General features: G+C 44.7%; 1 long non-coding RNA gene and 1 pseudogene across 1 annotated transcript; both read left to right on the top strand.

Moving 5' to 3' along the window:
- The first annotated feature begins 9,419 nt into the window (after window positions 1-9,419).
- On the top strand, window positions 9,420-13,337 carry LOC133083673 (uncharacterized). Its single transcript, XR_009699225.1, has 4 exons — window positions 9,420-9,550; window positions 9,757-9,927; window positions 10,515-11,250; window positions 11,798-13,337. It is a non-coding gene; the product is annotated as an uncharacterized LOC133083673 (long non-coding RNA).
- Window positions 13,338-19,874: 6,537 nt separating this feature from the next.
- LOC133083685 (malignant T-cell-amplified sequence 1-like) lies at window positions 19,875-20,421 on the top strand (annotated as a pseudogene).
- Window positions 20,422-20,947: the final 526 nt, after the last annotated feature.

Raw genomic sequence — 20,947 nt, 5'->3', positions numbered from 1 at the left:
TGAAAGCATGGTATTGTAGGGGTCTATAAAGCATGGGATGTTGCCTGCAACCTTTGTGTGTCTGTGCTCCTGTCTGTGTACATGCACACGCACACGCACACATACAAACATGCAAGCAAGGGAGAGAGCATAGAGCATCCATCTGATCCTAAAGAGAAAATGTGACTCTGGAATCAATGGCATAAATGTGTCATCAGGAGAAAGAGCATCTAAGTTACCTTATTCATTAATGTATCAAATTTTCAATTATTATCAAATATTTACTGAAAGCTTCCAGTATTTCAGAACTTGGCTTGTTATGAGGACTAAGTTGTAAATATTACAATGTTCCTATCTTCATAGAACTCTACATAATAACGCAGTCAATTCAAATACACTGCAAAATAAAATTTCTGATATTAAAAATCAAACATACATAAGGGTTTACAAATCGTGTAACTACAAAATGTTTGCTACTAATTTACAAAGAAAAGTTGCCACTTTATAAAATAAAATTGAGATTTATAACAGTGTCATTATAGAACTTTGGAAGGTCAAAAATTGTCAAAAAGACTGGGTTATTAAAAAATATTTTACAAAATTCTGAACCTTTGAAAAGTTATTCTGCAAGATTTGGGAAGAACAAAGATAGATTTCCATTTCTAACAGCCAAGATAATTGTTCAAAATATTATGAAATAAGTATTTTTAAATTAATTGTTCAATTACAAAATACACTTTTGAAAATCAATAATGGTTTTTATTAGAATACAAAAACTGCTCCACATGCCCATTAAAATTCCATGTAGCATCCATTTTATTCGAGATTCAGTGGGGCACCATTTTATTTTTTCATTTATCTTCTTCCAGTTTTACTGAGATATAACTGACATAGAGCACAGTGTAACTTTACAGTGTATAATGATTTGACTTACATATGTTATGAAATGATTATCACACTAAATTTAGTGAACATTCAACATCTCATAAAGACACAATATTAGAGAAATAGAAAAATGTGTTTTTCTTGTGATGGGAATCCTTAGAATTTATTTTCTTAACCACTTTTATGTATAGGAGACAGCAGTGTTAATTATCTTTATCATGTGCTACGTTGCATCCCTAGTACTTCATCTCTCTTATGGCTGGACGCTTGCAGTTTGGGCCACCTTCATCCAGTCCCACCCCTTCCCACGCCCTGCCTCTGGCGACCACAAATCAGACTGTTATTGGATGAGTTTGCTTGCTTGTTGGTTGGCTGTTGAAATATAACTGATCTACAACACTATGTTACTTCTTGGTACACAACAGAGTAATTTGGAATTTCTATACATTTCAAAAGGAGCACCGGGTCCTCTGCATCGGGAGGGGCCAAGGCACCGGCGCGTCTGAGGCCCTGGGCCCCACCGCCAAGCTCAGGGACAGGCCCCTGCCTGCGGCGGACGAGGCAGCCTCCAGGGGCCAGAGGAGATGCTTGGATCGCGCCCCTTCTCTCCGTCCTCCGACGCCAAGTTCCCGCGGCAGCGGCAGAGACCCCGGGCCGGGGTGTGCGCCGAGGGAGGGAAGCGGGTGCGGTTCCGGCCCAGCGGGGCTGAGCCCGGCCGGCGGGAAGCCCTCTGCCGGGCTGAGGAGCCGCTGTACCGCCCGTGGTGCTCCCATGACTGCCGCTTCCCCTGAGCGCGGAGGAGCGGGACCGTCTCCTGGGCCTGTAGGCCGCCCCGCTCCTCTCCTCGCCGCCTCCAGGGCTCCCGCCACACATCCAGCACCTGCGACCTCAGCGAGTGGGGAAGGAGCTCGTGCGGAGATGGGCCCAGCCGCGATCGCTGCCCCAGCCCGGAGCCCTGCCCTGTGCTCCGCCTGCCCCGCGGTCGCTCCTTCCCGGACCTGCCGCCCAAGCTGCAGGCGGAGCCCAGGAGACACGGACGCCAGAGGCGCCGTCGGGGGTCTCCCGGCCGGTCCGGGGACACCGGGCCGCTTCCATTTCTGGCTCCAGCGGCTTCCTGGTCTGTAGCCTAAGAGCCGTAGGATGCAGCGCTGGGCCGCTTCGCGGTCTGCACGCTGCGCGCAGGGCCGGCACTGGAACAACAACGCGGGGGTCAACTACACACTGCACCCCGCGTGCTACTTCTTTGATCCTTGTCTCTGATGTGAAAGGGCCCAGATTTCCCATCCTGGGCGAAAGAAATGTTCTTTATAAATGTTTTGTAGAAGGTGTTCTGTCCCCTGCAAAATAAGATGTTTGGTGACTTGAACTGTCAGAGTCATCCGCTGGTGTTGGCCGTGAGGCTGAAGAACAGGTCACGGCCCCAACCCCCTTTGGGTGTACAGAAGCCACAACAGCTTCCAGACTCCGCTGGCCATTAGCCCTCAGAGAACCTGGACCCTTAGCGGCTGGACTGCAAGCCAGGGGTGGGGCTGGAAAGGAGGCTTTCTGTCCTTCTGGGAGCCACAGATGTCAGTGGTGAATTGATGGATGAGGAACTGTGCCCAGCAAGTAACTATTGCTCAGAACTCTTTGGCCGCCTGCACGCGGCTGGACAGGGAGCACAGGGGCAGGAGAGTCTAACTCAGTGCTGGTGGCTGGGGACGCCAACATGAGGGGACCATACATGGGCAGAGGGTGGCACCATGGGGGAGGAATTTATCCCCTCACATCTTGGGCAGATTTTGGTAATTTGTTTTTTGTTTTGATTTTAGTTTTCATATTTTCTGGCGCAGGGCTAATACAATCAATTCGTTTTGGAATGCTGGTCTCTAAGGAGGGATGTTTGCACTGTAACTCGAGAGAACAGTCCATTGCCTCCTACATCCCATCGGACAAATTCCAAACCCAGCTTGGCTGGTAGGAACTGCAAGCTAAGAATGGTTTTTATATTTTTAAATGGTTGAAAATAATTCATAAAAGACTATTTGCAACACACGAAAATTATATAGCATTCAAATTTCCTTGTCTCTAAATAATGCTTTACTGAAACACAGTTATACTCCTTTATTTACATTTTACTGTAGCTGCTTTTTGGCTACAATGACTGAGCTGAGTAGCAACAACAGATATCATATGGCGAATGTAAAATATTTACTCTCTGGTCCTTTACACAAGTCTGCCAACCCCTGTTCTAGAAAAGTGGGAAAAAATTTTTTTTTGAAACACGTATGCTGGGATTTATACTTTTAAAACAGCTAAACTTTTAGCGAATTTTGTCCCTGGAAACAAACTTTTGGTCGAAGTAAATATGTTACATTACTCTCAGTAATCTCAGTTAGAACAAACACTACTTCACAATTATTTCTGCACTGAGGAAGGGAATCCACCTGCAGATTTTTTTATTTTCATCTAAGAAATAATCACAAATTAGTGTAACTAAAACCTAGCACCCATCTGAATTAGCATCAACTGCAAAAACTGCTAGATATTTCTGAGCCTCAAAATAGCACATTGTAAGCCATAAAAGTATTTACTTTAAATTTTGGTTTGGTGACATCTCTTGACTGTGGCAGTGTTGTTTACTAAAGTTAATTGATCATGGAGAATTTCATCAAGAATCATTTTCTAGTAGAAAACTATCAAGAATTAATGCACTATAATTCACACTAGAGTAAAATAAACTAGAAAACAATCACATTGATGAAGCAATGAATATGTAATTTACATAAGAATATAAAAATATATAACAACAAAAAATCACTTATTACCTTATTTTTTGTTATTAAATATAAAAACATATTATGCAACTTCCAGGTATTCTTGCATCTGGTAAGCCATTTCTTTCTTAAAAGGGCATTATTGCATAATGAAACACATAGGTAAATGCATTTTTAGATTTTTATTTTGTATTTAGGAAAACACTTAAGTTCAAATTTACCAATAGTGTATATAATCGCATTGACACTATATACACTACAGAACACACTGGGAAATTCTGGATTTTATGATAATAATGTGTTATTTTGGATTGTTTTGGATTATCAAAAAAAATTAGAAAGAAATTAAGAGTCCAATATAAAGAGCAAGATAGCAATCCTCTTGTCTGTTATCCTTTAAAATGGTAACCGGTTGAATTTTGAATAAAATGGATGATGAAAGGAATTTTAAGAGGAACGTACAGCAGAATTTTGATCCTTATAAACATCGTGACTGATTTTCAAACATAGTTTTGAATTCTAAGAATTTTACAAGTATTTATTTTGGAATAGAGAGAACAGCAAACCTGGATCTTAAGACAGGAAATCAAGCTTTGCTCTCCCCAATTCATGCAGACTAACTTTTCCAAAATTGAGAATTTTGTAAAATATTTTTACTAACCAGTCTTTCTAAAAATATATAACCTTTCAAAGTTTCAGAATTGAGACTGTTTTAAATGTCAATTTTATTTTATGAAGTGCCAACTTTTTATTGTAGACTAGTAGTGATATTTTGTAACTATACAATGTATGAACATGTCTTTTTTTTAATGTCAGAAATTTTATTTTGCAATTTATTCTTATTACCTGCATTAGAATACAGAGTTCTAGGAAGAGAAATGCGTTGTGTTATTTACAGTTTAATCATCATAACAATCCAAGTTCTGAAATGTTGGAAGTTCTCATTAAATATTTAATAACGGAAAAGTTGATAAATGAATGAACAAGGTGATTTAGCTTATTTCTCTCCTGCATGAATCCTTTATGCCAATAATTCCTGAGTCGCATTTTCCCTTTATGATCAGATAGTTGCTACAGTGTCCCTCCCTTGCATGTGTGTGTGTGTGTGCACTCAGATGCACGTACACACAGTAATGTTGCAGCTAACATCTTGGGCTTAAAAAAAATTTTTTTTAAAGATTTTTTTTTGATGTGGACCATTTTTAAAGTATTTTATTGAATTTGTTACAATATTGTTACTGTTTTATATTTTGGTTTTTGAGCTGCGAGCCATGTGAGATCTTAGCTCTCCGACCAGGGATCGAACCCACACTCCCTGCATTGGAAGGTGAAGTCTTAACCTCTGGAATGCTAGGAAAGTCCCCATGATGGGCTTTATAGGCCCTAGAATACCATTTCTCAACCCATTAGACTTCAATGGACCTCAGGGCTATAATGAATGTTTTGGTCAACAAAGAAAAAGAAATTGAACTGAAAAAGGGCCAGAACTCATCCTGCAGCCTGTACGCTCTCCCTAGCTAGCCTTCTTGAAGGTTTAATTGACAAAATAGACATTGTCTCTATGCTGATCTTTCTCCCGGAACTTTTTTTTTTTTTTTTAATCATCACCTTTTTTTTTTTTTTTTTTTTTTTAATCATCACCTTTTTTGACCAGGATTCTTTATTTATTTATTTATGGCTGTGTTGGGTCTTCGTTTCTGTGCTAGGGCTTTCTCTAGTTGCGGCAAGTGGGAGCCACTCTTAATCGCGGTGCGCGGGCCTCTCATTACCGCGGCCTCTCTTGTTGCGGAGCACAGGCTCCAGATGCGGAGGCTCAGTAATTGTGGCTCACGGGCCTAGCTGCTCTGCGGCATGTGGCACCTTCCCGGACCAGGGCTCGAACCTGTGTCCCCTGCATTGGCAGGCAGATTCTCAACCACTGCACCACCAGGGAAGCCTCGGAACTTTTCTTAGTACCATTTTTCTAGATCAAAGAGTAAAGCTTTAAGGGTAGACTTACCAATGGCTCTCTGAGGGATCTCCTTTGTGTTTACATGATTTAGTATATGCACCACTTATTCTAATACATTCTTAAAGTAGAACTGTTTTTATGTCTGCAAAGATCTTTCACCTTCTCAATGCTGAAGATATCAATCCGTTCTTCTTGAACAAAACAAAGAAACCCTTGGCTACAAAATGCTAAGTAGGGATTAAACCACCCTCTGACTCTGAATTCTTGAGTTCTTCCTGTCCATGTACCCACAATTATTCACCTTTGTTTAAATATAATTAATATATAATCCTTTTTTAAAGTCCTGTGGGAAATAGTAAATGAAAGTTAAGTAATAGAATTAATTGAAGCAGCAGAGGTTAATCACAAAGTATGTGTGTATTTATCCTTGAAGCCATTCATCCTGAACGTGTATACACATATTTGGACGCTAATGTAAGAGTTAACACACATCATACTATGTTTTACATTTTCAGTTAACATTCAACGTTGTTTCCTCACTGATCCCTGTCTTTGTAATTATGATTATAATTTTATAGAGACAGAAAGTGTCTAACTGATCAACAGTGACAGAGTATTAACAGAAAACAGGCCCATTCTTACTCATCCCAATATTTCATGATTTTGAATGACACATACCCACTCAGTAGTGCTTACATATTTGCAAATGCTGATCTACTGAAGCAGGTTTGCTTCGTTTCTTCTTACTTGATACTGAATATTGCTTTCAGCACTTCTCAAAACCCTTCACCATCTACATCTTTATATTGTATATTTAATAAAAAGACAATTGCTGAAGGACCTAATTATTGTCTCAATTGCATGCTATCACATTCTTTATAGACTATTTCCCCAGTATGAGTTTTCTGATGTGAATAGCAAGTGAAAGATTTTCCACATTGTCTTTAGAATTGGCATCTCCTCAGTGTGAGCACTTTCTTGTTCACTCAGGAATAAGGAATCACTGAAGAATGTCCTTCCTTCATTACACTGAGATTATTTTTTCAGTGTGAACCCTCTCATGTCCAATGACTCCATGACGAATGTGACTCTAGCATTCATTTCATCGGATTTCTTCTACAGCAGTGATTAGATGGTGTACCCCAAGAGGGCTCTCCTCGTAGTCAACCATGGGCTGTCTTCTCTACTGTGTCAGGGATGCAGCCCACTCTGAGTTCTCTGTGTATTCTGAGTCTGGAGCTCCAACTGAAGGCTCTTCCACCACGATTCCAGGGTCAGGGTTTCTCTCCACATGACTTTCCTGGTGGTTTAAAAGGGATAATTTCTGGCTGAAGGCTCCATATCTTTGATTACAGACACAGGGTTTCTACTCTGTATGAATTCTCTGGTGTTTATAAAAGTGGGAGCTCTGGGTAAAGGCTGCACCACATGGATTCCAGACATAGGATGTCTCTCCTGTGAGTTTTCTAGTGCATATAAGCATGAGAGCTGCGTTTAAAGGCTCTTCCACATTCATCGCATTTGTAGCGTTTCTCATCAGTGTGAATTCTCCCCGATGACTAAGGTTATGGCTTTGACTAAATGCTTTCTCACATAAATGACATTCATTCTGATTTGTCTCCTGTGTGAATGTGCTCATGACATCGAAGGGTTGGATGGTCACTGAAAGCTCTTCCACAGTCATTCCAAACATAGGACTTCTCTCCCGTGTGAGTTTATTGGTGTGAATAAAAGTCAGCTCTCTGGCTGCATTACCTTTATAAGGTTCGTCTTCTCCAGTGTGAGCTGTTGGTGTATAAACGCGAGGCTTCAGCTGAATTATTTCCCACGTTCAGGACATTTTCAAGAGTCACTCCAGGGTGCACTCTCTCATGTTGTCTAAGGTTAGAGGGTGACTAAAAACCTTCCACATTCTGAGATCTGTATGGTTTCTCTCTAGTATAATTAGCTTATGCCAATTCAGTGATGAATAACGGCTGAAGTCTCTCCCATTTGGGCTGAAAGTATAACACATGTGTAGTTAAGATTGTTGTATGTGAAATGTCCTCATATTCATTGCATTCAGTGGGCTCTTCTCCAGCATGAAATCCCTGCTATTGACAAGGAAAGGGAGGCTGTTAAAAATTACTCACATAATATTCATTCAGTCATTTCTCTACATGTGAATTCTAGGCGGTTCCCTCAGTGATGGTCTTCATTGAAAATCTCCCCATGTTAGTTACATTCACAGGTAGTGTTACTTTGTTGAATTCACACAGATTTTCTATCTGGTAAACCCTCAATGGTCATAGCTTAGGTCTTCTCTATGTTTCAAACACTATATCCATGAGCTATGTTTAATCAATTACCTTTTCAATGAAGCCCAGGTTAGAGTTTGACATGTAATGTCAAATGACATGGGTCCTCAGATGGTTCCACCCTTCACTAAATTGATAGAGAATCTCCTGGCCACATGTCCAAGGCCATGGAGGGCAGAGCTAGGGTTGAGGCTCTGATGTTGCTGATTCCCACATGGGGAGGAACCAAGGTGACTGAGGGCAAGGGCATCTGGTGGGGCGGGGGGCGCAACAGGGAAGGTGGGGTGCTAAAGGCCTGGAACGGGTATTGGAGAACAAATGTTGGTGTCTTTCACCAAGAATTATTAAATGAGAATTTTGCAAGAGGTGTCCTTGCTGTGGAGACAAGACTCTCCAGGAGACCATGGTAAGGGTTACCTGGGAATTAGTGTTAATCCTAGGAACTGAATATTAATAAAATAATAACTTTGAACAGTAAGTCAAATCAAAGTATAACACCCCATAATTTGCATTGTTTTCTGCAAAATGGGGATATTATATCCTCCTTACATGCCGAGTAGCCAATGCAGCCTTGTTTTTGACCATGGGAGGAAAAAGCATTCCTTCTGTCTGCGCATGACTGTGGGTTAGGTGGGAGGGGTCTCTCCCAGCTGAGTGGTTGGGGATTCATGCCTGGTGTATCTAACAATACTTTGAAAGACTGGGTTCTCAAGGCTGCTTTCTCTTTCCTCAGATGTATCTGCTTGATTTTCGGATTGTCCCTGCATAAGGATGCAGAGGAGGGCAGGTGGTGGCAGAGTTCCTGATAATGAAACAACAGGTGAGAAAAAAAACTTACTTTGATTCCTGAATTGATCCATCTTTTGCCAAATGGTCAGGTTTCTACTTTGGGTCCGGATTTTCTAAGTGCACCCAGGAAATATTAACGCCAGTTATGTTCAACACCCTGTTAGGGATATGGCAGGTCAGGGACCAATGAAGAAATACTCTCTTTCTCAACATTTACTTTCACTTGTTGCAGCCTCCATTAAGGCTGTGACCTCACAGAAGACGGGAGAGGTTTTTTCCTTCTCTTTTTTTAAAGGTCATCCTTTGGGCACAGTGGCCTTCTTCATCATGTTACTGGCTGCAGTGGACTTAGGAATGCGGTGAACACAGGGGATAGAGAATGACTCAGAGCAGAAATCTCTAGGCCAGTGGGGAGCAGGCGTTTCATCAGGGGAGTCCTGTGTCATAGGTGCTGGTGTGAGTGGGGGTTTGGTGAGAGATAGCAATAAAGAATCATTTATTTTTCCTAATTTTAAAAAGATTAACTTTTTACAGACTACTCATACACATTTTGATAGCTTCAAAAAGATAAACGTAAGTTCCTTAACAAAGTTGTTCACATAACTATTTTCCTTTGTGTTCTTAACCTTCATTCAATTTAGAAAGTTGAATGCAAGGTCTGCAGATTCTTATTTTCTTAATTTTGACTGTGTAAGGAGGAGAAGGGGCATCGTACACAGAACAAAATGTAGAGCACCGGACAGCAACAACAGTCTGGGGAGCTCCAAGACCTCACTCCGCCACAGTGACATCAATAAAACAACCAGGATCTGCCTGAATGAGCTGGGGTTCTAGCCCAGGGAACCCCAGAAGTGGCAACAATGGGCTTTCTGATCCCACCATTGGCAGCCCTGGTAAGTGTTCCTATTAGACCCGGGGATGTGTGTGTGTGTGTGCTTGTGTGTGTGCGTGTGTGTGTGTCTTCCTTCTTCCTGGCACCCCTGGACTTGCCGAGTGTGCATCAGTGTTTCATGAAAGCCATGGCCATGTGGTGCTAAAGTTATAAGACCGTCTCAGTCTTGTATCTTCCTGTGTTGGATACATAAAATTTCTCTAATAGGTCCAGATGCAAATGTTCAGCTGTCTCCTTGGCTCCTACCTGCAATGACATGGGTTGTCTTTTCCTTGGGAAAGCACCTCTAGACTCATGGAGAGAAGAGCGGCACACGTGTAGGGGGGGCAGAGATAATTGGAGCAAGCAAGTGAATTGCTAAGGTCTCCTGATAAGGAGGTAAGAGGCTGGGCACTAAGGGAACCCAGGTCTGCAGAGTCAGGGTTCCGACTGCAGAATTCTCCACATTAGCGTGAGGAGTGCGTCTCCTTCGCGGCAGCCTCCTGCCCAAATCTTCCCAGCCCTGTCCGCTGCTGGGGTCGCGTCGTGCCGTGCCGAGCCGAACCGGCAGGTAGCTCCGAGGCGGACGCCCCGAGACGAACTCGAGCGTTTGGGCGGTCGGAGCTGATCCCTCGCCCTCCAGCGATCAGAATCCATCCCGCTGACGTTCGAGCCCGTTGTCGGGAGCCACCTGGCGGCCGCTTTTACATTGTCCCTTCCCTCCTGAGCTTTGACGACCTTCGCGAGGGATATGACTCGCCCGGCAGGGGCGGGGCAGAGTTCCGGGAGGCCGGCGACGCTGGCGGCGACCATCCCGGTGGTGCGGAGTGGTGGGCGCTTGCTGCTCTCACCGGAGATTGAATGTGGAGAGAACTGTGTTGTGGGGCCGACGCTGAGCTCCCTCCGAAGGTTGTGGGGAGGTCTGCGCCGGTCGACCTGGTGCCCCTTGGCCCGCTGAGACTTCCCGTCCTGCTTTGCGTGAACAGGAAAGGATGTCCGTGCACGACGTCGTCCTCCGTGTGTCACGATCCGTCGGTCCGTCCTCGCCGGCTTGGGGCCCCGGGTCCATCCCGTTGCAGTCGAGGCAGTGGGGCTGCTCACCGAGGGCCACTTCAGTTTCTCCGTGTTCCACGCGAGGCGGTCATGGGGGCGAATCTTACCCGAGGCAAGGGCACGGGATGCGTATCAAGAGACGAGATCCACCCGGCAGATTGAACCGGCGTCTACGCGGGGAGCTCCCATCCCCACTCCTTGGTCACCTCGTCAGCTTGGCGCTTGCGTTTGTGCAGGGCCGTTTAACGCGGACAGTCGAGGGCAAGCGTGGAGGGCGCTAGTGGAGGGGCGGCAGTCCCTCCTAGGCTTCAGTGGTCGTAGGTCGTAGTCGTTTCTTTGGGAAACAGGGACCGCCCGGGGCATCCGTTGATGGTCGTGAGCAGACACGAGCCTGGCCGCGGTCCTGGGTGTGCGCGGTTGTCGGTAGCTTCTCTGAAGAAGCTCTGCAGACAGGGAACGGCGTAAAGACGCGCGGGCGGACGGGAGGATCCCCCAGGGCGAGAAATGGGACCGATGGTGGCATGGGTCGAGGACGGGTGTCTGGGGCGTGGCGGTGAGCCTTCGCCGGTGTGCGATCTGGATCCTTCCTGTTGAGGTTCACACCAGTTGCTCGTCACGTGGCGTCTGCAGCGGCGAGGTCGACCAGATGGCCGGATTTCGGTATTTGGGGTAAGAAGATAATTTAATGAATTAAATTTTTTGTTGTGAGATTCACTACAAATTAAGCATTAGTGAAATGAGAAATCCTAATGTTTACAGTAAATCGACATTACTGTAATAACTACTATCATTTGCAATTTTTTCACAAAATGTTGATTTATGAAATTTAAAATATATTTAGTACAATTTTTTGTGATACAAGTCTGCTAATGAGAAAACTGGAATTCTTTTGCAAGGGGGATGCCATTTAGCTTATTAGAGATTCCTATCATCAAAATTTCAGTTGTTAATCCTGACTTATAAGGAGATTTTGCATGGTTTACATATTTCATATTTGAAAATTCTTTTCACACAGATATGTACTACCAAATACTACAGTTCACGAGCATATGATTTTAATTGAGCATATTCATTGCTTGGAAGGAATTTATAAAATTCTGTTAGATTCTTCTATTGATATTTGCCTTTTAATATGTCATTATATTGTACATTAGTCATTTCTAATTCTGTTTGCAGTTAATTTTAAAAACATTGATTCAAGTTTATCTATCCACAGAGGATCTGATTGATTGAAGATGATGAAGGAGGGTTTTGGGATGCAGAATTTTCTAAATCCACCTGGAAGTCTGGGAACCTCTCCCTCCAGCCACAAGGCCCTGCCCCACACCCTGCAGCAACCAATCTGGAAAACCAGACTTCAACCTCTGCAACAATAGGCCCCAAGTGTCAGGACTTGGTCAGTGACTCACAGTTTCGTCATTTTCAGTCCTTTCCATGTAGAACCAAATGCGGGGAAAGCCAAATATGTTCCCCTAAGTAATCACTTAGGATGCCCCTCTTCCTAACAGCTTGTCTCCAGCCTCCCCCATCACAAGCTCTGGGAAGGACATGCCTTCCTCTTTTTGCTACCAGAAAGTGTCCCCACTCTTATGTGTGCCTGACTCTCAGCCTGATGTGAGTGGCGGTGGCTGACTCCCGTGCTCTATAGATAAGTTCTGAGTAAATAGTGCTTGTTCTCATTTGGGGGGGGGGGCGGTGTGTGTGTCTTTGTTCATATCACAGAGCTTAGTAGGGCAGGAAGCAAATAAAACTCATTATAATGTTCCCCATGTTATTTTAAAAATCACATTTATTAATCACTATTTTTTAAGTTGTGACACAATTCACGTACCATAAAATTCACCCTTTGAAAAGTGTAGAATTTAGTGATTTATAATCTATTCACAAAGTTGTGCAACCATTGGCACTAATACCAGAACATTTCATCACCTCAAAAAGAAACCCCATCCCAATTAGTCCCTTCTATTCCACCTATGCTCAGGCCGTGGCTACCACAAATCTGCTTTCTTTCTCTACGGATATGCCTATTCTGAATATTTCATGTGACTGGAATCATACAATATGTGCCCTTTATGTCTGGCTTCTTATACTGAATATCATGCTTTTGAGGCTCATGTTTTAGAATGTATCAGTAATCTACTCCTTCGTTTGGCCTAAGAATTTTTCTTTTTAAGCCATTAGATTTTACGTACATTCACATGCCACCAGGGTTTTTTGTTTTTTGTTCTTTGGTGTTTTTTTTGTAAAAAATATATTTTCCATTTTAACCATTTAAAGTCTGCAGTTGACTAACATTAAGTACCGCTTCCCTGCCTGACCCCAACTTACCCCATCCACCTGGAGCTGCCAGTAGGCCCAGAGGACACAAGCCCAGCCATGTTGCCCTTCCTTGGAACTCCCAACGTCATCCAACCTGACCATGACACCACTATTAGTGCCCCTCATTGTAGCAAAAATAACTCTGGCCACGGAGAGACTCTAGTGAAGAGGGCAGCTGCCCCCAGGCAAGTTGTTGTGCTTGGGACAAGGAAGCAGTGTCCTGGGACCTGCAGTCTCCCAGGGGCCCCATGAGGTACAGTGCTGGTCTCCTGAGGGCGTATTCTGCTGAGGTCCCCGCCAGGACCCTATGGAGGAGAACCAGTGATCACTTGGGGACATCTCTTGTCATTCTTTTCTTCCTTCCTTCCTTTCTTTCTCTTTTTCTCTTTCCACCCGGAAGAGGTAAAGCTTGGCAAGAAAAAAATAAATGACTTTCTAGACCGTCCATATTTCAGTGCTGCCTCATGGATCTGTCCTTATTTTCTCAATAAAAACCCTCTAAGGAACTAAGATGTGCTACGTGTTCCATGCACGCTCCCTGTGTGCCTGCCCCGCAGTCCTCCATCTTCCCTTCCCTCTTCCAACACTTCACTCCCCTGTGGGGGCTTATTCAAGGGCAAAGATTGCTGTGAGTTCCAGCATGATGTCTGCCTCACCCCCTTCATGACCGTCTTGCTGACTCAGTAGCCTGTGTTCTGGCTGTTCGGGAGCCCTCGTCTGTCCACTGCTCAGGGACACTGCTCATTGTTAGCAACGCCCACCTGTATTCTTCACTGTTCAGGCCCTGAGAAATCGGTTATCCTGACCTGGGACAGCTTTAAATATAAGAAATTGCTACCTTCCACTGCTGGGGTCAGAAGGCTGGGTGTGTGGTCCAAGGCTGTTGGAGGTGTTTTGCATCCTCCCAGAATCTCCTCTCACCTCCCTAAGAAACTCTACTACCAGGACACCTCCAACCAACACCTTCCATTGGTTGCTGAGCCGTCAATATTTCCAGCCCAGAAAGACCACAGCCTGTGCTTTGCAACAGGGAAAACCCTCCCCTCTACCTCCAGTCCATCCAAGTCGCCCCCCGTTCCTCAGCTCGTACAGCCCACAGACGGTTTCTGAGTCGTTCAGCAGGCGAGGTCCCATAGGTGCCAGGTCCTGAGTCTTTTCCAGCCACCATGTTCCACCCAACCCTACATGATGAGCCCACGGTCCTCTGGGAGTGCAGGGGCCCCTCCCATGTACCTCTTCTGACACTGTTGCTGGATCTCCTTCCTCTTTAAATTAGGGCAAGGAGTTTGGTTTCTCTGGGTCTGTGAGTGATGAAGGATAGGAGGGGACGAGTGGCCTAGAGAGTGCAGTCCATTCTGCATCCTGTGGGCCCATAACCCTGATGGGTGGAAGCAGAGGGGGTAATGGGACAGCGAGGCTCTTGGCCTGCTTGGTGGCTCGGGATTTAGGGCACATTCAAGTGGAGGCTGTACCTACTGGAGAATGTTGGTCAACAAACAGTTTCTGCATGTGTAGGAGCTGAACAGTTCACCAAGCTCTCTCAAAACTAACATCCATTTATAAACACTCTTCTGGCAACAGGGGAAGGGCAGATGATGTTCCAGGAAACTCCTCCCTAACCTCCTGGGAACATTCTGACAGGGTCTTTGAATATGCAACAAATGTCTGCTTTGGTTAAGAAGACATTGGCTGATTTGAAGGTACATTTTGGAAATGTAGAAAACTACAGTAATTCAAAATTAAAATACTATTTTATGATTTAGAATCTACTGTACTTAGATGACTTATAAATTGTTTAATGAAGCCATTGGTAAAAATAAAAGCTGAGAGTTAAACAGTTTTAACATTACTTTCTATTTTCATAATTTTACATTATAGTCTAAAACTGTGGCATGCTTAACTATCTGTCCATCTATTTCTCCTTCTCCCTCTCTCCGTAGTTTTAAGATGTTTGTCACTATTCGGTAGGTGCCAATGCTTCTGCAACACGCACACTTCATTGTGTAGGAGAAGTGGTAACGTTTGTTCACAGGAGTGTAAGTGAGGAGGTGATGCTCGGGCGGGCTGGGCCACTGCAATGTGGTGAAAGAAGGGCAGGCATTGTCCAGGGGAGCTGGGCCCTGGCCCCTAGGCTCCTGCTTTTTTCCAGACATCTGGGGCGCCCTGATTCACTCTTGATCCAGTAAACAGGGGGCCTAGAAAAGCTCTGTGAGCAGCCCTGGCCAGGAGCCCTTCACGTACATCTCTCGATTTACATCATGGGCATGGAGTTCTCTCAAATATCTTCTAAGTTCTCAGTTCTTCTGATTTGTATAATCTTCACTTTTCTTCTTGCCAAGGATGTCACTAACTAAATCAGCCTATGTATGATTAATATGAACATATATTATTGATATATTAATAAATATTAGTATATTAAAATAATATTAGTATATAATATTTAATATTTTATTTACATTATATGTACATATATTTATGTAGTATTCTTTTATTATAATAAATGAAATTAATAAATATTAATAAGCTATTAATATGTATATATATTACACTGCGAGTCAGGATTTGCCTCCTGGGTGCTCAACTCTGCCCACTGAGCCACACTGTGTGCCTGAAAAAAATGAAGACTTCAGGGCAAAGTGAAATGTGAAGGGGAGACGGGCAGAGAAGAACCAACCTGCATTCACAGTGAAGAATGAGGTGTGTTCTCAAGACCAGCTTGAAACGCACACTCTTAGTGAGGGGAGTGGATGCAAACACCTTTTCCCGCCCCGTGCGCCCCGTCTGGAGTAGGGGGGGGGGAGAAGAAGTGTCCTCCAGGCATTTCTTCTCCGGCTCTTCCCACCGGACCCACTCTCCTCCCCAGTCTCTGCTGTGACACTTGTGTTTTGCCACCTGGAGGTGAATTTACCCCTCTGCCACTGTTCTCCTCCCTCCTGTCTCTCTTTTCTTTCCCTTCCTTGAGGCTCTCAGGCCTGCTATCAGCCAGGCTGGGGCCCTTCATTGCATCCAGGTTGCTGTCCCTGCCCCATCTTCCCCCTTTAGAGCTGGGATAACTGGGTACCTGCTGTCACTGGAGACTTTCCCTGCTGTTAGTCTCCCCCAGCCAGGTGCTCAGATGTGCAGGACAACTAAAGGCGCCTCTGACTTTCCCCGGGTGTGCATTCTAGCACTGATTGGAGGTTGCTAAGGCTTGCCACCTAAGCACAGGCTGTGCGTCGGTTTAAGATATAGCCCAAAAATGCAATAAGAAAAAATCTCCCCTGATAAGATTGGCATGACTAAATATATTCAGAACTTCATTGAGCCTATTCTCATACACTCAATTTACTACAGCTTTAGAGGTTTCTAACTTCTACTCAGATTTGCAAAGATTGGTCACTGGGAAATTTATTAGCTGTCATTGTTTTCCAGATGGCAGAGTAAACAGGGACTAAAGGTAGAAACACCTGCAAAATACCTAATATGGTCAAAATTGTCTGACTACTTCTAAAATGTTATTGTTTAACCATCCAGACAAATGAGAAATGCCACAGAAATTCAAATATAGATGTGTTTTCGTTCAGCCAAAAAGATGACAGAGAGAGGTGAGGTGAGGAAGCTGGCCCAGTGTGGGTGGTGGGACCAGGCTGTTGAGACCTTATGCAGGCAGCTGTGGCGGCAGCTCTACCATGTCCTCCACGGGGCTGGTCTCTCAGCCCCCCAGACGGGCAGCTTTTCTTGGTAAACTCAGTGTAAGGATATCAGCCATTCATCAGGCACTTCTTTGGCTTCACACGTGAGCAGGACCCTTTAGCTGCAAGGTTTACAAATGAGAGCCTCTGCAGTCACTAGTCTGTGCTCTGTGCTCTCCTCAACTGAGGCTTCTTCTGGTGTCTATCACAGCACCTATACCACGTCCTGAGTGTCCAGGCTTACAGCGGTGCTGCTTGAGACTGGGCTGTGACATTTCCGTGCCTAGCATGTAGCAGGCAGTGCATGAACATTTATTGGGGACAAGGAGGCTAAACTGCACAAGCGTCTACTCCTAAGCTGATTCACACAGCTTGTGACTGCAGCTGAGCTCCAGAGACCTCACTGCCTGTGGTGGGCGCTAAAGCTCTCACAGCTTGTTTCATCTGCGTGTTCTTTTCCCCCTGATAATATGACCCTTTTAGCTTCTCCTACTAGAGGTCTGCATAGACCAAGTGGGAAGGATCAAAGTTGTTCCAGTCTTGTGTCAGGCTGTTAAAGCTCAACTACACTGGAAGCTCATGAGAGGTACAGTATCACATGGGGTTGACTTTCAACAAGAGTTGTCACAATGCCACTAACCTCAAGAAGCTTATTCACTTTTTGGATAAAAGTTTTAGTCCAATACTCTGCTTAAAGAGTGCAGAATGCACATTGTGTGATGTTTAAGCCCTTTGCTCTTGCTCTAGGGCAAGATTTCTCAACCTGGGGATGAAAGACATTCTGAGCTGGAAAATTTTTTGCTGTGGGAGCTGTCCTGTGAGTTCTGGGTTGTTTAGCAGCACCCCTGGCTTCTACCCACTAGCATCTCTTCCTGCGTTGCAACCCAAAATGTCTCCGGATGTAGCCACTTGTCCTCTGGGAATGGGGGATTGGGGGAAAATTGCCCCAGCTGAAAATTGTTTCTCAAGTGACACCAGTAGATTGCAAGGAAAACCAAAACAACAGCTACAAAAACAACAACAACAAATGACTCACCAAGACTTGCCCAGTGATGGAATTATGACAAACTAAAGAATAGGCTTTCATTGTGTAGTAGCTTCAAGCTATTTTTGGATCCTTCTGTGCAGATAAGACTCGAAGCCCTCCATCTCTTAATGGTATTTGGCCCAAGGCCCAAAGATGCCTTTACCTAAAGTGTGTTTAATGTAACGTTTGTTTAATATACTACCCCAGATCTGCCCCTCTGTGTGCCTGCATCAACAGCGTGTTTCTACTTAGGTTATACAATGTGAGAAAACATAATCCTCATTATTTCAATAGCCTTTAGGGTAACAACTCACAATGAACCTAAACTAATTTTACTGATAATAGTGTGACTTTGCTGCCAGAATATATAGTAAATATTAGGAAACAATCTATTTTACAGTAATAATTCAAAATGAAGTTAAAGAAATTTAATCATCATGACTGTTTACCACCAGAATCAGGTAGTATAGCATGTTAGGTGGTGCAGCAAGGGGAAGATGACAAGCCAAATATCTCTAACATGTTCCCCACTTACTCATCTCTAAAATATGGGGCACCACTCAGGTTGCACATGGATGTGCCACCCACACCTCTGGCCCAGAAAACACACACTGCCCAGCAGCTGGAGTGCCATCAACAGGCAACTTCCAGCCAAGATCCCCTCAGCAGCCTCACCCATGCATGGGTCCCTCTCAGGGATGCCACACCCAATGGTCAAGTGCAGAGGGGCACTTACAACACCTGTGATTGCCAAATATGCTTCAGAGTCCCCGTGGGCTGAGCCAAGGCTTCCTCAGGGCCGGACACCTGCTCAACTATGCCATCTGGCCAATCCTGCTCCCTCTCTGCCCTGTCACAGAGGTTGACACCTAATTTGCACCCTGCTTGCCAAAATCCATCTTAACATTCCTTCCAGAGAAACTGACTTGTGACGGGGGGAAAGCAGTGATGAGAGCGATTTGGGGCTAGACTGCTCTGCAGTTGACAGTAACAAGGATCTCTCCACGGTCTAGGTGGAGTACCCATAGTGTCTGAAATAAGTGATGGTACAGGTGTGCAAACTCTCACAGGTGACAGGGTAGTAATTGCTAGTCACCATCGAAACCAGCAGAGGAGCTTCCGGGTAGAAAGAAAGCAGAGAAAGCTGAATCCCCTACCCAGACCCAGGATTTTGATAAAAGATATTTTCACGTATTGAGGTATGGGGAAGTCGTCTGGCTTATACATGAGTTAACTTGAATGTTACGCATACTAGAACAGCCTGCATGTAGCCTATAAAACATACATTGTGCTTCTGCTTTAATTATTAAAGAAAAGAGTGCATTGACTAGAAGTAAAGAATGTCCATGTTAAAAATAAAGATGAAATGCCTCCTTTTCTGGGACGCCAATGCTGAAGCTCCTTTAATAATAAGGCTCACATCCCAGGTGCCAAGGCCATGCTGACTTGCTGTGTATGGGCGGATCTGTTCTTTGTTTGTTTGTTTTGGTTTTGGTTTTGTTTTTTCCCTGAAACCTTAAAGGAATGTATCCCTGATGTGTTTAATGTTCTTTTTTTCTGACAATATATAAAACTGTACTGAAAACCATGCTTCCCTGGGACAGTTCCTCAGAGCTATCTGAGGGGTTGTCTTCCAGGCTATAGTCCACAGTTTGGCTCAAATAAGATGCTTTTCTATTCCTATTATAGATTGTTTATTGATTACTTTCATCAACAATTTATTAGTTAAAGTAGCTAGGCTCCAAGTCCCAGACGAGGTTAGTCAGCCACCCACCAGAGGTCTGCTAGCCCGTGGGAGGTTAGGGCCGCGAGAGGGACCCTAACTTGGTAGTGGAATTCAGGAGGATGCCCCTGAGGGTTGAAGCCCACACTCTCCTGAGCCCTGTGAGCCTGCAGAAATGGCCAGCCGTCCCTCTGGAGACCAAGTGCCGCCCCTCCATTGTGTTCTTGCAACGAGAATGAGTGCTTCGTCTCTTCTTCCTGCTCAACTTCCTTCCTTACAGCTACCAGCCCTGGGGAGAAATTAGTAACACCCAACAGCCCCCCAAATTGCCGCAGTGCTCACATGAATAGTTGGAGGAAGTAGTTGAAGGAGCAGACGGAATGAGATTTCCCTAGAGCCGGAAAAGTGCGGCCAGATGTGTTACTTGTGGGTAATGGCCCCAGCTGCCACCCTCCCTTTGGCCTTCCAGGTGTAGTGGGTCTGCCGGATCCTTGCTAAGTCTATTTTTTCCCATTCCCGGCCCTTCCCTATCATCACCCCTTCACCTGGAATCATGTTCAAGAAATTTGATTAAAAAGACAATGTGTTCAGTTACATCCAGTGGAAAACCTTCTATTAAGGGTATTAAGAACAAGTAGAACCTTTCCCAGGCAATGAACCACGGCTTCATCCAATCGTGCCAAAGAAGAAACCAGTTAAAAGAGTGGGATGCCATGAACAGATGGAAATCTTTGCAATGATTGGAGAGTTACTCTATTTAGAAAAAGAGAAGGTCGTTTTATCCAATCCCAAGGTTATTCCACACAAAAAGAGATAAAAAAGACCCTTTTTCCACACCAGCAGGTGGATAAAGGAGCCATCAAATTTGTACTCAGAGGAGTTGATATCACGTGTCTAGGCTTAGCTTTTCCAGGAGCTAAGCTTTGCTCTGCTGCAGCAGATAGGATTGTTGCAATTGAGGCAGAAGAGAAACAGTTTTCTCTGGGTGCTGCAGTCGTGAAGATGTCTGCAGATGATGCTGAGAAAGTCAACACAGCAACTGGCATTGAAACATGTATTATTGAAAAGATGGGCTGTGGTACGTAAAAGCGTGTAAATAAGTCTCAGAAAGAATGCACTTGGGCTCCACATGGATGCGGTGCAATATCTGTGTTTGTGTGTGTGTGTGACAGCATGACGACAATACCCCTGTGATTATGCTGAATAAATTCAACACATTCAGAAAAGAGAACCAAACAAAAAAATAAGTGTTGCCGCCTTCCTTGGAAACAGTGCAGACGAGCTGCCCCTGTGTCCTCTCCTGGCCATCAGGCTATAACTCTCCCGAAAGAGCTTCATGACCCAGCCAGTGTGCTGGTGGGGCTGCGAGAAGACAAATGGGACTGAATTCTCAGTGTGTCACCTGAGGTGCCTCATGTGAGGGTCTGGACACGACCGAGCGGGGAAGAGCCAGGTGTAGGGGTGCTGAACTGGCTGGGGGGCTTCTCTTTCCGCATCCCTCCTGAGTTAGAACCCCTCTCAGCCCTTCATGGTGGAGAAGGGAGACGAGGAGACACCTCAGCTCCTACACACGGACAGGCAGCTCCCGGCTCCTGCGGACTTCCAAAGCCTCATGCTATGAACTGA

Source organism: Eubalaena glacialis, unplaced genomic scaffold (assembly GCF_028564815.1).
Source record: "Eubalaena glacialis isolate mEubGla1 unplaced genomic scaffold, mEubGla1.1.hap2.+ XY scaffold_56, whole genome shotgun sequence".
Taxonomy (NCBI): Eukaryota; Metazoa; Chordata; class Mammalia; order Artiodactyla; family Balaenidae; genus Eubalaena; species Eubalaena glacialis.
Note: the sequence above shows the minus strand (reverse complement) of the source record. Positions and strands in the feature narration are given on the sequence as shown.